Genomic DNA, 15,771 nt, shown 5'->3' with positions numbered 1-15,771 from the left:
GTTTCTGTTTTCCCATTCCATTTATTGATTTCTCTTTTGTCTTTGTTATCTCTTATATTTTTCTTGAGATTTTCTTGTTTTTCTAATGAGTTAATGTGACATTGTCTATATGTACAAATAGAATCCTGGATTGGTCTACAGAACTTTGAGAAAAATATTTATGGAATCCTATATGACATGATAATGAGTTGGTTTTTAGAAGATCAGTTCTCAACAGGAAGCTTATTAATAACTTATGGGAGCAATGGATACCAGTGACTGGAGACTCAGGGCATCTTTTCATCCAAAGTAGGAGGGATGTTGCAAAGCAAGGACGCATCTTGCTCTGCAACCCTTTGCCTTCTAAGTTAACCCTTGCCATTCTCCTGTTCTTACTCCTCTGATCTGAATATTGTTTATTATTGAATACTTCTTCATTAAGGCAACCCCAGAATGTTATATTAGTAGTTATTCATAGCTTTAGGTTGTCTTAATACCTTTTAGCTGTATCGGTTAGGATTCTGTCAAGAAGAATATATTGTGCTGAGAGAAGGTGGCACAAAGAGAATTTAATAGAGGGACTATTTACAAAGGTTTGGGTAGCATGTCATAAAATGGTAAGGAATAGTTTAGAAGCTTGGAGCAGGGCCGCCTGGGTGGCCAGAGGTTTAGCGCTGCCTTCAGCCCCGGGCGTGATCCTGGAGACCTTGTGCTTTCTGCATGAAGCCTGCTTCTGTCTCTGCGTGTCTCTCTCTTTATCTCATCAATGAATAAATAAATAAAATTTTAGAAGCTTGGAGCAAGTAGCAGTGGGTGGTACTGCTACTAGTTCTGAGCTTGAAGGGGTGAGGGGAGGCAGAGGTTGCTGGAACTTGGAGACAGACACAGCTGTGTGGAGAGGGCCAGCTGATGGGAATTGTACTCCCCCATCAAGGGAAGCAGTCGGTTTGGGTTGGCTCCACAGGGAGGCAGCCAGGGGAATAAACACCCTCAGCTTACTCTCCTCTTTCCCTCTTCTACCAGCACTTCGCATGGTCTGAAGCCACAGAGAAGTAAGAGGGTAGTGGTATCTGTGGATGTTATCTACCAGTGAAATGTTGTGAGGTAGAGAGCAAGGTGGAAAAGAACAGACAATGGGTATCAAAGGGAAAACAGAAGATATTCAGTACACCCGCCCGCTCAGGTACCACCCGTTCTCATCCTCCTCAGAGTCTGAGAAGTCCAACCGCCCAATGTTCAGAATAACTGGGTGGGACTTTGCTAATTGCTTTCTTTATAGAAAAATTTTAATAACAAACATTCTTTAGTATAGATGGAGCTGTTTAGATTTTTTGTTTCTTCATTTGTCTCCTTGGGTAAGTTACAGTTTTCAAGGAAATCATTTTCATCTAAGTCATTCAGCTTATTTCCATAAAGTCCATCCTAATATTCCTTTATTACATCTTTTTGATATGTGCAGAACCTATTGTGAGATATATTCTTTCATTTCTGATCCTCTTAAAAACGTGTGTTTCCTTTTAGGATCCCTCATCAGTCTTGCTAGATGTATATCAATTTCATAAGCATCTTTGAAGAAACAACTTTTGATTTTGTTAGTTTTCTCTATTTGTTTCCTAGTTCATTAATATCTACTGTTTTCTCTTTTCTACTTAATGTGCTCTTTAATTAGCTTCTTATTGTGGGAACTTAGATCACTAATTAAAAACTTTTCTGATTTTTTCTTTTATTCTCTTTTATTATTTTTTACTTTAATTTTTTTGAATATAATTGACACACGATTTTACATTAGTTTCAGGTGTATAACATAGTGTGTTCACCAAGTTAGTGCATTACAATATCATTGACTATATTTCCTATGCTATGCCTGTTATTCCTGTGACTTCTTCATTCCATAACTGGAAGCCTGTATCTCTTACTCCCTTTTACCCTTTTTACCATGCCTCAAACTCCCTCGCCTCTGGCAACCATCAGTTTGTTCTCTGTACTTATAGGTCTGATTCAGCTTTTTGTTTATTTATTCGTTTGTTTTTTCAAAAATCCGTGTATGAGAGAAGTGGTACACTATCTGTCTTTCTCAGTCTGACTCATTCCACTTATCATAATACTCTCTAGGTCCATCCATATTGCCAGAAATGACGAGAACTCAACCTTTTTCATGGCTATGTAATATTCACAAGCGTGTATATGTGTGTGTGTATTTATATACCACTTCTTCCTTACTAATTTGTCCATCAGTGGACACTTAGATTGCTTCCATATCTTGGCCACTGTAAATAATTCTGCAATAAACAGGAGTGTGCATATCTTTTCAAATCGGTGTTTTCATTTTCTTCAGGTAAATAGTTAATGGAAATATTGGATCATGTATTCTTTCTATTTTTAACTTTTTGAGCAACCTCCATACTGTTTTCCATGGTGGCTGTACCAACTTATATTCCTATCAACAGTGCATGAGGGTGTCTTTTTCTCCATAGTCTTGCCAACACTTGTTATTTCCTGTCTTTATTTTAGCCATTCTGACAGATGATATCTTATTGTGGTTTTGATTTGCATTTCCCTGATGATTAGTGATCTTGATCACCCTTCTGTGTGTCTGTTGGCCATGTGTATGTCTTTTTTTGGAAAAATGTCTATTTAGGTTTTAGGTCCTCTGACCCTTTTTTTTAAACCAGAACTTGTATAAGTTGTATATATTTAATGATTTTATTTATTTATTCATGAGAGACAGAATAAGAGAGGCAGAGACATAGGCAGAGGGAGAAGCAGGCTCCCTGCAGGGAGCCTGATGGGGGACTTGATCCTGGGTCTCTAGGATCACGCCCGGGCTGAAGGCGGCACTAAACTACTAAGCCATCGGGACTGCCCTTTATATATTTTGGATGCTAACCTTTTATCAGATATATCATTTGCAATAATGTCCCATTCATTAGATTGCCTATTAATTTTGCTGATGGTTTCCTTTGCTGTAAATTTTTTATTTTATTTTGATATAGTCCCAGTAGTTTATTTTTGATTTTGTTTCCTTTGAGGAAATTTATCTAAAAATGTTGACATGGCTAATGTCAGAGAAATCATTGCCTGTGTTTTATTCTAGGATTTTTATGTTTTTAGATTTCACTTTTAGGTCTTTGAGTTAATTTTTATTTATGGTGTGAGAAAGTGGCCCAGTTTTATTCTTTTGTGTGTGGCTGTCCAGTTTTCCTAACACAATTTGTTGAAGAGACTGTCTTTTCCCCATTGTATATGCTTGCCTCCTTTGTCATAGATTAATTGATCATATAATCATGGGTTTATTTCTAAGCTCTCTATTCTGTTCCATTGTTCTCTGTGCCAGTACCATATTCTTGATTACTACAGTTTTGCACTATATCTTGAAATCTGAAATTGGAACAGAATGGATAAAAAAAATAAGACCCATCTATATGCCACTTTATTTATTTTTCTAAGATTGCCTTGGCTAGTCAGTCTTTTCTGTTCTATAGAAATTATAGCATTATTTGTTTTAGTTTTGTGAAAAATATTGTTAGTATTTTGATAGGGATTGCATTGAATCTGTAGATTGCTTTGGGTAATGTGGACATTTTAACAATATTAATTCTTCCAATCCATGAGCATGAAATATCTTTCCATTTCTTTGTGTCATCTTCATTTTCTTTCATCAGTGTTTTAAGATTTTCAGAGTATAAGTCTTTCACCTCTTTGGTTAAGTTTATAACTAGGTATTTTTTTTTTTTTTTGGTGTGATTCTGAATGGGATTGCTTTCTTAATTTCTCTTTCTGCCACTGTATTAATGTACAGAAGTGCTACCAATTTCTGTGTATTAATTTTGTGTCCTGCAATTTAGCTGAATTCATTAATTGCTTCTAAAGTTTTTTGGTAAACTCTAAGATTTTCTGTGTATAGAATGAAATCATCTGCAAATAGTCACAATTTAACTTCTTCCTTGCCAATATGGATGCCTCATTTCTTTCTCTTGTCTGATTGCTAAGGCAAGGACTTTTACCATGTTAAATAAAAAAATGGTGAGAATGAATATCCTTGTCTCCTGATCTTAGAGGAAAAGCTGAGTTTTATACCACTGAATATATTAGCTGTGGGTTTTTCATGTATGGTCTTCATTATGTTGGGATATGTTTCCTCTGAACCCACTTTATTGAGAGTTTTTATCATGAATGGATGTTGAAAATTGTCAAATGTTTTTTTCTTCATCCATTGAGATGATTATATGACTTTTATACTATATATTTTTGATGTGGTATATCACATGGATTGTTTTGCAAATATTATCTTTGCATCCTCAGGATAAATCCCACTTGATTACAATGAATGGTCTTTCAAATGTATTGTTGTATGTGGTTTGCTAATATTTTTTTGAGGATTTTTGCATCTATGTTTCTCAGAGATATTGGCCTATTACTTTCTTTTCTTTATAATACCTTTGTCTGATTTTGGTATCAATGTAATACTGGCCTTATAGAATATATTTGGAAGCTTTTCTTTCTTTTCAATTTTTTGGCATAATTTGAGGAGGACAAGCATTAACCAACTCTTTTTTAAATATTTGATAGAATTTGCCTGTGAATCCATCTGATCCTAGACTTTTATATTTTGGTAGTGTTTTGATTACTGATTCAATTTCGTTACTTGTGAACAGTCTGTTCAGATTTTCTACTTCCTCCTGATTCAGTTTTGGAAGATTTTATATTTCTAGAAACTTATCCATTTCTTCTAGGTTGTCCAATTTGTTGGCATGTAAGTTTTCATAGTATTCTCTTATAATCCTTTGTGCTTCTCTGGTGTCAGTTGTTACTTCTCCCTCATTTCTAATTTTATTTACTTGGCTCCTTTCTCTTTTTTTTTCTTGATGAATCTGACTAAGGGTTTATCAATTTTGTTAATATTTTTAAATAGCTAGCTCTTAGTTTCATTGATTCCCCCCTCCCCTTCTGTTAAGTCTCTATGTCATTTACTTCTGATCTGATCTTTCTTATTTCCTTCCCTCTACTAAACTTTGGCTTTGTTTATTATTTTCCTAGTTCATTTAGGTGTAAGGTCAGGTTATTTATTTTTTGAGGTGGGTTTGTATCACTGTATATTTCCATTATAGAAATGCTTTTACTGTTTTGGACTATTGTATTTTCATTTTTGTTGTCTCCATATAGATTTTAATTTCTTTTTTGATTCTTTCATTGACCAATTGGGTTGTTTAGTATCATTTTATTTAGCCTCCATGTGTTTCTGGTTTTTTTCAGTGTTGTTCTTATGATTTATTTCTAGTTTCATACCACTTTGGTCAGTAAAGACGCATGATATGATTTCAGTCTTCTTAAACATTTTGAGGCTTGTTTTGTGGCCTAACGTGATCTATTCTGGATCTATTCTGGAGAATGTTCCATATGCACTTGAAAAGAATGAGTATTCTGTTGTTTTTGGTTGGAATATTGTGTGTATATTTGTTAGGTCCATCTGTCCAATGTGTTTTCAGAGATACTATTTCCTTTTTGATTTTCTGCCTAGATGATCTAACCATTGTTGTAAGTGGGGTGTTAAGATTCCCTACTATTATTGTATGACTACCAATTTCTCTCTTTATTTTTGTTGATATTTTCTTTATGTATTTAAGTACTCCAGTGTTAGATGTGTAGATATTTATAATTGCTCTATGTTCTTGTTGGATTGATCCATTTAACATTACATAATGCCCTTGTCTCTTGTTACAGTCTTTGTTCTAAAGTCCATTTTGTCTGATATAAGTACTGCTACTGTGACTTTTTTTCTTCCTCACGTGTGGTAAAAGTTCTTTCATCCCTTCACTTTCAGTCTGTATGTTTCTAGGTCTGAGGTGAGTCTCTTGTAAGCAACATACAGATGAGTCTTGTTTTTAATCCACTCTGTTACCCTGTGTATTTTGACTGGAGCATTTAGGCCATTAACATTTAATTACAGATTACCAATAGGTATGTACTTCTTGCCATTCCATTTTTTTCTGGTTGTTTTGTAGTTCTTCTCTGTTCCTTTCTTCTTCTCTTTCTCTCTTTCTTTGTGACTGATGAATTTCTGTAGTGTTATATTTGGATTTTTTTCTCTATATTTTTCATTTGTCCATTATAAGTTTTGTCTTTGTGGTTACTGTGAGTTTTGTATATAACTTCCTAAGAAAATAACAGTCTATATTAATTTGATGATGATTTAAGTTCAAACATGTCTTTTAAAAAACACATCTTTTTTTTTTACTTCGTGTTTTATGTATATGCTGTCATAGTTTATCTTTTTAAAAAATATTTTATTTATTTATTTGAGAGGGAGAGAGGGAGAGAGCACAAGCAATGGGGAGAGACAGAGGGAGAAGCAGGCTCCCAGGTAAGCAGGAAGCCCCAACATGGGGCTTGGTCTCAGGACCCTGGGATCATGACCCAAGTCAAAGGTCGATGCTTAACCAACTAACCAAGATGCCCCTTACATCTTTTTTTATTAATAATTTTCTTATATCTACTTATGGCCTTTTCTTTTCCACTTAGGGAAATCCCTTTAACATTTTTTGTAAGACTGGTTTATTGGTGATAAATTCCTTTATCTTTTGTTTGTCTTGAAAACTATCTCTTCTCAAATCTCAATGATATCTTGCTAGATACAGTATCCTTGGTTGTAGGGTTTTTCCTTTTAGCACTTTGAATATATTATGCCATTCTCTTCTGGCCTGCAAAGTTCCTGCTGAAAAACCAGCTGATAGCCTCATAGGTTTTCCCTTGTAAGTAACTTTTTGCTTCATTCTTGCTGTTTTTACTTCATTTTATTTTACTTTTTGAGAAAGAGAGAGAGGCAGAGGGAGAAGAAGAGAGAGAATATTAAGCAGGGTGTGGAGCCGAACGCCAGGCTCAATCTCACCAACCCAAGATCATGATCTGAGTGGAAACCAACACTCAGATGCTCACCCAACTGAGCCACTCAGGTACCCTTCTCTTGCTGTTTTAAAAATTCTCTATCTTTAATTTCTTTGACATTTTAATTATTATGTGTTATGGTGTGGACCTCCTTGGGTTCATCTTGTTTGGAACTCTCTGTGCTTTTTGGACCTGGATATTTATTTCCTTCCCTAGGTTAGGGAAGTTTTTAGCTATTATTTCTACAAATAATTTTCCTACTCTTTTTCTTTCTTTTTTCATCTGGGACCCCTATAACATGAATGTTTGCTTGACATGGTCTAAGAGATCCCTTAACCTATGCTCATTTTTAAAAAATTCTTTTCTGCTTTTGCTGTTCATCTTGGTTGCTTTCCACTACCCTGTCTTCCAATCACTGATTTGTTTTTCTGCATCTGCTAATCTCAAGTCCCTCTAGTGTTTTTTTTTTTTATATCATTCATTGTATTCTTATTGTCTTTTTCCAAAAATATTTTCTCTTTAAAGAGAAACCAGTCTCACTGATTTCTTCGGCTCTTTTCTACAGCCCTGTAAATCTCTTTATGATCATTACTTTAAATTCTTTAGCAGGCATATTTCTTACATCTGTTACATTTAGTTCTTTTTCTGAGTTTTTTTTCCCCTTTATTTGGAGCATATTCCTCTGTATCATCGTTTTACTTGGCTTTCTGTGTATGCTTCTATGGTTTAGGCAGAACAGATACCTCTCCTAAACTTGAATGAATTGTCTTGTGTATGGTCAATCCCTGTGTACTGTGTGTGTGGAGTGACTTTTGCTAGCTGGTAGGAACTGTGACTGGGCACGTGGTGGGGGTCCTACAGCTTTCCACATAGTGGACACTCTGTCAGGAAAGCTAAAGCTGAACTGGATGTAGGCCAGGATGTTCCAGGGTTCTATGCACTGAGAATACCCTGGCAGGACAGCTGAGGCTGAAATGGGTATAATCCAGGGCATTCTCTGCAGGGAATGCCTTGAAAGGGTGGCTGGAGCTAAGGTGGTATGAGGGCTAGGGGGTTCCTGAGTTTTCTCCACAGAGGGTACCCTGGCAAGACACCTGAAACTAAAGTAGGTATAAGCTGGGGGGACCTGGGCAATACACATAGTGGTTACCTTGGCAGGATTGGTGAAGCTGAAGTGGTTGTAAACTGGGATGTTCCAGGAATTTCTGCACAGAGTGCCCTGAAGGGACAACTGGAGTTGAGGTGGGGCACAGGCTGGGAGGTCCTGGGGCACTCCACACAGGAGGCACCCTGACACAGCCAGGATGGTCTCTGGGCTCTCTCTCTCTCTCTCTCTCTTTTTTTAAAATTTTTTTAAATTTTATTTATTTATTCATGAGACACACACACACACACACACACAGAGAGAGAGAGAGAGAGAGAGAGAGAGAGAGAGAGAGAGAGAGAGAGATGTATAGACATCGGCAGAGGGAGAAGCAGGCTCCATGCAGGGAGCCTGACGTGGGACTCGATCCCGGGTCTCTAGGATCCCACTCTGGGCTGCAGGTGACGCTAAACTGCTGCACCACCGGAGCTGCCCGGTCTCTGGGCTCTCTGCACAAAATGTGCCCTGGTGGGACAGCTGACACTGAAATGATTGCAAGCCAGGTTGTCCAGGTGTCTCCACACTTTGTCCCAAAATGCTCAGTGCAGGGGTGCCCTGGCCAGGCAACTGGAGTTAGGCCAGTGTAGGCCTGAGTGTTTCAAGGTACTCTGTGCAGGATGCACCCTGGCAGGGTAGCTGGATCTGAAGCAGACCTCAGTTGAGAGGTTCTGGAGTACTTCACACCAGGGGTGCCCTAGCAAGACATGTGTAGTCAGTGGGCCTGAGTATTCTGGGGTGCTTTGCACATATGTCACTTTGGGTCAAAGGCTGGGGGTGTAGTGAGCTAATCGGAAGTGTTCTGGTATATACTGTCCTGTGGCTGCTTTGTAGGAGGGCTGGGGCTGATGTGGGCTAGGGACTCAGGGCTCACTTAAAACAACAGACTGGTTAGGGTGCCTGGGCTGTGCATAGCTCTGTGCTTTTAAGGTGGAGGAGGAGTGTCAACTTTTTCCATCAGTCTCTCTCACCCAGAGAGCATTTCAGCAGCTCTTCTACAATTTAGCAGACTCTAGGGCTGGCTCTTTTATATATTAGTTGCCTTTTAAACCATGGCTTTTTTTCTATGCCCCAGGATGGAGGGATCTGTTGCTGGTCCTCAGTACTAGCCCTCTGTACTGCAGTTGGCTGCAGGAATGAGGGTTCCCTTTCTTGCCATCTGTCTTGCAGTTCTCATTTGCTCTTCCCTCTGTCTTTTGTTGTGCAGAAGCTGTTTAGTTGGCTGTCAGTTCTTCTTCAGGAGGAATTGTTATATAAATAGGTATAATTTGGTGTAGATGTGGAGGGGTGAGTTCAGGACCTTCTTGTGTTGCCCTTCTGGACTGAACTTCCTTATTGCTTTTCTTCTCTCTCTTTTCTTAAGATTATATTTTATTTATTCATGAGAGACACAGAGAGAGGCAGAGACACAGGCAGAGGGAGAAGCAGGCTCCCCTCAGGGAGCCCGATGCAGGACTCGATCCCAGGACCCCAGGATCACAACCTGAGCCAAAGGCAGATGCTCAACCACCGAGTCACCCAGGTGCCCCCTTTATTACTTTTCTAATATAAGTATTTAAAAGCCACAAGTTTCTCTGTGAGCTTTGGCTTCATCACACAAAGTTTTCTATGTTGCATTTTCACTATAATTCAGTTTGAATATTTTCTAGTTTGTCTTGTAATTTGTTCGTTGTCCTGTGTGTTCTGTAGAAATGCATTATTTTATTTTTCCCAAATATTTGGAGTTTGAGTAGCAATCTGTTGATACCAATTTCTAATTTAATTCAATTGTGGTTATTGAAAATATGCAGCGAGATTTCAATTGTTTGAAAATTATTGAATGTAATATGTTTACAGAGCAGCTTATTTTTATCTTGGTGAATGTTACATATGTTCTTAAAAAGAATAGTATACTTGGGGCACCTGGCTGGCTCAGTCCGTAAAGCATCCAGCTCTTGATTTTGGCTCAGGTCACCATCTATCTCAGTTATCAGATCAGGTGTCATATTGGGCTCTGTGCTCAGTGGGAAGTCTCCTTAAGATTCTATCTCTCATAAAGGAACTAGAGAAAAAGCAACAAATGGACCCCACCCCCAGCAGAAGAAGACAGTTAATTAAAATTCGAGCAGAACTAAATGATATCGAGACCAAAAGAACTGTGGAACAGATCAACAGAACCAGGAGTTGGTTCTTTGAAAGAATTAATAAGATAGATAAACCATTAGCGAACCTTATTAAAAAGAAGAGAGAGAAGACTCAAATTAATAAAATCATGAATGAGAAAGGAGAGATCACTACCAACACCAAGGAAATACAAACGATTCTAAAAACATATTATGAACAGCTGTATGCCAATAAATTAGGAAATCTAGAAGAAATGGATGCATTCCTGGAAAGCCACAAACTACCAAAACTGGAGCAGGAAGAAATAGAAAACCTGAACAGGCCAATAACCAGGGAGGAAATTGAAGCAGTCATCAAAAACCTCCCGAGACACAAGACTCCAGGGCCAGATGGCTTCCCAGGGGAATTCTATCAAACGTTTAAAGAAGAAATCATACCTATTCTACTAAAGCTGTTTGGAAAGATAGAAAGAGATGGAGTACTTCCAAATTCGTTCTATGAGGCCAGCATCACCTTAATTCCGAAACCAGACAAAGACCCCACCAAAAAGGAGAATTACAGACCAATATCCCTGATGAACATGGATGCAAAAATTCTCAACAAGATACTAGCCAATAGGATCCAACAACACATTAAGAAAATTATTCACCATGACCAAGTAGGATTTATCCCTGGGACACAAGGCTGGTTCAACACTCGTAAAACCATCAATGTGATTCATCATATCAGCAAGAGAAAAACCAAGAACCATATGATACTCTCATTGGATGCAGAGAAAGCATTTGACAAAATACAGCATCCATTCCTGATCAAAACACTTCAGAGTGTTGGGATAGAGGGAACTTTCCTCGACATCTTAAAAGCCATTTACGAAAAGCCCACAGCAAATATCATTCTCAATGGGGAAGCACTGGGAGCCTTTCCCCTAAGATCAGGAACAAGACAGGGATGTCCACTCTCACCACTGCTGTTCAACATAGTTCTGGAAGTCCTCGCCTCAGCAATCAGACAACAAAAAGACATTAAAGGCATTCAAATTGGCAAAGAAGAAGTCAAACTCTCCCTCTTCGCCGATGACATGATACTCTACATAGAAAACCCAAAAGCCTCCACCCCAAGATTGCTAGAACTCATACAGCAATTTGGTAGCGTGGCAGGATACAAAATCAATGCCCAGAAATCAATGGCATTTCTATACACTAACAATGAGACTGAAGAAAGAGAAATTAAGGAGTCAATCCCATTTACAATTGCACCCAAAAGCATAAGATACCTAGGAATAAACCTTACCAAGGAGGTGAAGGATCTATACCCTAAAAACTATAGAACACTTCTGAAAGAAATTGAGGAAGACACAAAGAGATGGAAAAATATTCCATGCTCATGGATTGGCAGAATTAATATTGTGAAAATGTCAATGTTACCCAGGGCAATTTACACGTTTAATGCAATCCCTATCAAAATACCATGGACTTTCTTCAGAGAGTTAGAACAAATTATTTTAAGATTTGTGTGGAATCAGAAAAGACCCCGAATAGCCAGGGGAATTTTAAAAAAGAAAACCATAGCTGGGGGCATCACAATGCCAGATTTCAGGTTGTACTACAAAGCTGTGGTCATCAAGACAGTGTGGTACTGGCACAAAAACAGACACATAGATCAATGGAACAGAATAGAGAACCCAGAAGTGGACCCTGAAATGTACGGTCATCTAATATTCGATAAAGGAGGAAAGACTATCCATTGGAAGAAAGACAGTCTCTTCAATAAATGGTGCTGGGAAAATTGGACATCCACATGCAGAAGAATGAAACTGGACCACTCTCTTTCACCATACACAAAGATAAACTCAAAATGGATGAGAGATCTAAATGTGAGACAAGAGTCCATCAAAATCCTAGAGGAGAACACAGGCAACACCCTTTTTGAACTCGGCCACAGTAACTTCTTGCAAGATACATCCACAAAGGCAAAAGAAACAAAAGCAAAAATGAACTATTGGGACTTCATCAAGATAAGAAGCTTTTGCACAGCAAAGGATACAGTCAAAAAAACTAAAAGACAACCTACAGAATGGGAGAGGATATTTGCAAACGACATATCAGATAAAGGGCTAGTTTCCAAAATCTATAAAGAACTTATTAAACTCAACACCAAAGAAACAAACAATCCAATCATGAAATGGGCAAAAGACATGAAGAGAAATCTCACAGAGGAAGACATGGACATGGCCAACATGCACATGAGAAAATGCTCTGCATCACTTGCCATCAGGGAAATACAAATCAAAACCACAATGAGATACCACCTCACACCAGTGAGAATGGGGAAAATTAACAAGGCAGGAAACAACAAATGTTGGAGAGGATGCGGAGAAAAGGGAACCCTCTTACACTGTTGGTGGGAATGTGAACTGGTGCAGCCACTCTGGAAAACTGTGTGGAGGTTCCTCAAAGAGTTAAAAATAGACCTGCCCTACGACCCAGCAATTGCACTGTTGGGGATTTACCCCAAAGATTCAGATGCAACGAAACGTCGGGACACCTGCACCCCGATGTTTCTATCAGCAATGGCCACAATAGCCAAACTGTGGAAGGAGCCTCGGTGTCCATCGAAAGATGAATGGATAAAGAAGATGTGGTTTATGTATACAATGGAATATTACTCAGCGATTAGAAACGACAAATACCCACCATTTGCTTCAACGTGGATGGAACTGGAGGGTATTATGCTGAGTGAAATAAGTCAATCGGAGAAGGACAAGCAGTGTATGTTCTCATTCATTTGGGGAATATAAATAATAGTGAAAGGGAATATAAAGGAAGGGAGAAGAAATGTTGGGAAATATCAGGAAGGGAGACAGAACATAAAGACTCCAAACTCGGGGAAACGAACTAGGGGTGGTGGAAGGGGGGAGGAGGGCGGGTGTTGGAGGGGAATGGGTGACGGGCACTGAGGTGGACACTTGACGGGATGAGCACTGGGTGTTTTTCTGTATGTTGGTAAATTGAACACCAATAAAAATTAATTAAAAAAAAAAAAAAAGATTCTATCTCTCCTTTTGCCTCTGCCCTTCCCCCTTCCCTCTCTCTCTCTCTCAAAAAAAATAAATAAAAAAGAATATTCTGTCTTGTTGGTTGGTCTTCGGGGCAGCCCAGGTGGCTCAGTGGTTTAGTGCCACCTTCAGCCCAGGTTGTGGTCCTGGAGACCCCGGATCCAGTCCCACGTTGGGCTCCCTGCGTGGAGCCAAGCTTCTCCCTCTGCCTGTGTCTCTGCCTCTCTCTCTCTCTGTCTCATGTGAATAAATAAAATCTTTAAAAAAAAATCACTCTTTTCTAGTGCTTCTGATTCAATGCCTGAAAACTGTTGCTTCAGAATTCTACCCCCCTCATTTTTATAATTATTTATGGGGAATGGGAAAGTTCAATACCAATTTTCATGGCCAAAAGTATTGTTGCCAGTCATTGTTTATTGAAGATTTTTTTAGGCCATTTGTCATTTGCTTACAGAAGCACTTTCTCTATCTAACCCAGTATAGTTTATGTCCTTTTACTTTATACTTAATGAAGAACTTTGCAACCTATTGCCCTTGTTTTCAATGCAGTCCTAATTGTAACTCATCTTCCTAAGATGAGAAGAAATGATTAATTAAAAATGAACTGATAGGCTACATCTGTATAATTCCAACTCTATGACATTCTAGTAAAGGCAAAACTATGGAGACAATGAAAACATGGGTGGTTGCCAGGAGTGATGGTGGAGAAATGAATAAGCAAAGCACAGAGGATTTCAGGGCGATGAAACTACCTTGATACTACTTTGATGGCTATATGTCATTATACATTTATCCAAACCCATAGAACATATAACACCAAGAATGAACCCTAAGGAAAACTATGGACTTTGGGTGATTATGATATATTACTGTGGATTCATCCTTGGTAAAAAGTGTACCATTCTGGGGAATGATGTTGGTAATGAGGGAGGCTGTGCATATGTGTGGGCAGGAGACATATGGGAAATCTTTGTACCTCCCTCTCAGTTTTGTTTTAAACCTAAAACTCGTCTAAAAAAATAGTCTTAACAAAAGTGAATTGATTAGGGCACCTGGGTAGCCCAGTTAGCTAACCATCCAACTCTTAATTTTGGCTCAGGTCATGATCTCATGGGTCATGGAATCAAGCCCTGCATTGGGCTCCATGCTCAGCAGGGAGCCTGCTTGAAGATTTCTCTCTTCCTCTCTGCCTTTGCCCTTGCATGTGTATACACACACACACACACACACACACACACAAACACACACTATCTCTCTCTTTCAAATAAATAAATAAATCTTAAAAAAGAGTGAACTGATTAATAGCAGTGTTTTCAGACAAAACCAATAATTTATATAACTAGTAGTTTTATATGTTCATTTAATCAATACTTTCCTTACATGTAGTTTTAAAAAATTTTTTAAAGACAGAATTGCATGACTATTCAAAAAATCAGTTTTATTTTAACAAATTTCTTTATCATGTATTCACTTTATTTACTTTGTGTTTATTCATATCTTAAGAAATAGCAAATTTCTTGAAGATTTAGATTATTAACTTCTGTGACCGCTTTTCCTCCCTTTCTTTTTTCTTTTTTTGAAGGGAGGATAAAAGGCAGAGGGGGAAGGAGAGAGAGAGAGAATCCCAAAAGGTTCCATGCCCAGTGTGGAGTCCAACATGAGGCTTGACCTCACAACCCTGAAAGCATGACCTGAGCCAAAATCAAGAGTCTGATACTTCTTCCCTTTATTAAACAAGAACACCTGACCCATTGTTTAATCAGCAAATATCTGTCTTGTAAAAAAACAGCATAATAATGTGTGATAGAAATGTGTGGGTCCTAGGTCAAGGCTGCCTAGATGTGAACCTCACTTCTGACAATTAACAGCTGTGTAATTTTGAGCAATTATCCTGTTCTCCCTAAGCCTCATCCATTAAATGGAGGTAATAATTGTACCATATCTTAGGAGGATTTTGTAATGGTTTCAGTCTGTGCAAAAGTACTTGGCATGATACAATATGTTTAATAAGTACTAATAATGTCTAGTTCTTAAAATACTACTTTATTTAAAAAAAAAAAAAAGAAGCATGAAGAGGCAGCATGGTGGAGTGGGAAAGTCAGAAGGTTCTATTTCTACCTCTTATTATCTGTGTGACCTCAGCTGAACCCCTTAACTCTCCGATCTGCACCTGTAAAATGAGCAGAAAGTGTGCCTAAACCTCACAGGAAACAATTAGGTTAATGTTCCATAGCTTGTTAAAAAACAAACAGAAAAGAAGTTTTACATAATAAGTAAAATACAAGTAATTAAATAAATCAATAATTTTAATAAAAGTATGCAAGTAACAGGTTGGATCCTAATATTCTCTACCAGATAGAATCTTCCTGCTGTAAGGAAATACAACTGTTTATTTCCTCAACAGGAAAAAAGGAATGGCCCCCTTCTGAGCTTCTCTAGTGTCTGCCAGGTTAACCATTGCTTCAAGAAGAAAGAGTTGCATATTGTTGTCTAAAATCTAGGGAAGACTTACATGTTTCATTAGAAACTTTATTACAAAAAAAGGATGTGTTGTGCATTTAATATAGGATTATAATGTACGTGCTTTATATGTATGAGGCACACATATGCA

The sequence above is a fragment of the Vulpes vulpes genome, chromosome 15 (assembly GCF_048418805.1).
Source record: "Vulpes vulpes isolate BD-2025 chromosome 15, VulVul3, whole genome shotgun sequence".
NCBI lineage: Eukaryota > Metazoa > Chordata > Mammalia > Carnivora > Canidae > Vulpes > Vulpes vulpes.
The sequence above is the reverse complement of the archived record's forward strand: the minus strand, read 5'-3'. Positions refer to the sequence as shown.